The sequence below is a fragment of the Gavialis gangeticus genome, unplaced genomic scaffold (assembly GCF_001723915.1).
Source record: "Gavialis gangeticus isolate Ggan-Ray unplaced genomic scaffold, GavGan_comp1, whole genome shotgun sequence".
NCBI lineage: Eukaryota > Metazoa > Chordata > Crocodylia > Gavialidae > Gavialis > Gavialis gangeticus.
In genome coordinates this window covers 44,077,170-44,078,647 of record NW_017729031.1, presented here as the reverse complement: position 1 = coordinate 44,078,647, position 1,478 = coordinate 44,077,170, and the positions used below count along the sequence as shown (strand labels likewise).

At 37.7% G+C, this 1,478-nt stretch overlaps 1 protein-coding gene across 3 annotated transcripts in view; it reads left to right on the top strand.

The window, feature by feature from the left end:
• Positions 1 to 1,478, top strand: part of RBMS1 (RNA binding motif single stranded interacting protein 1) — a 269,316-nt gene that overhangs the window by 251,470 nt on the left and 16,368 nt on the right. The gene's annotated exons all lie outside the window — the stretch shown is intronic.

The following is a 1,478-nucleotide window of genomic DNA, read 5'->3' as shown; positions in this document are numbered from 1 at the left end:
AGGTCCCTTCCGACCCTTAATCTATGAATCTATGAAAAATATGAGTAGGCTAATCAAAAGAGCAGGCAAAATACGAAACTTTAAGTTCTTGAGTTTGTTCTCCTTCTGCTTTATGTTAGGTACATTCTACTTATCAAAAAAAATATAAGTCAAAAGGGCAGGAAATAGTTATCTTACAGAAAGTCATTTAAGTCGGGTACTAGGTGGGTTTGGCTGTGCTGTTCACAGGACTTCAGTAGTTGCTTCAGGGACATAGTGGGTCTTAAACCTCTAGCAGCCCTGATGAACTGCTTTAAAGGCACAAGAGGTCAAAACCTGCCTTGCCCCACACGTTAGAGATGGAGATTCAGTAACCCTGTGTTTCTAGCCTGCTTTGATTTCTTTGACAGCAGAGGCATCTGTGGAAGCAAGGTTGGTCCTTTAAACCAGGCTCTTTCAACCAATAAGCACATTATCTGTTACTAGTCTAAATAATCATTACTCTAATTATAAAAAATGTTTTCAAATTACCTGGCCACTGGATGTCAGGTAATCTAACTCAACTCACATAGTCTCAGATTACATTAAAACTGATGAACTGCTAACCATGGGAGGAGGGAAGAGGGGACAGTGCTCATCAGACTCCTCCTCTTTGTTCAGAGCAACATATGATGTTGGCCTATGAGAAAGAAACCCAAGCCTTCTAATCTTTAATCTTGCCCCTGGAATAAGATAAGAAGACTTTTTGGTATTTTTCTACTGCAAATCAGGTAGAAACTGATATCACAATAACTAGTCCTTTTATTTCAGCTCTGCTTTAAGATGACCTTGTAACAAAGAGTCTCATGCCTTCAGAGGCTGGTTACTTTTCCCATTGAGATTTATAAGGGCAGATGAGCACCCCTTACTTCAACATGAATAAAAGTTTATCATATCTGTCCACTCGGAGCTTTCAGAATATTCCATAAAGTTTCTAAAACCTGCCCTAGAAATTACATTAAAGTAAGTAAATTATACAGCTCTGAGAGTTGTGTGCTGTGTTATGTCCATGTCCTTCTATTAGGCCTTAGTTTACACTTCCACATGCAGTCAAGGTTTATAAATAAGCATTTCATAAAACTAACATCTTTAGTCTATATTGTGCAGAGACTGTGTGCATCTACACATTCATTAATATGCTTTAAGTAATGTGCATTAAATGTAGTAGCTCCATTGTGAGGTACTAGAAAAATGCAAGTTAGCCTATTTTAATGTGCATTAGCTAAACAGCATGTTTTTTGTGACATTTTGATGTGCATTAAAATAAGCTCATGAGTATTAGGACGCACGTGAAGACCCACCCACTGATGGATTTTAGTTAATGCATTAATGTGAAATTCAGAGCAAATGGAACAGAGCAAGTGACAGTGGGTAGGGGAAGGTTTTTTATATTAATCTTATTACTGTACTATACGATATTTAAAGTGGGTGCCTTCAAGAAAAGAAAGGGTGTGACAATG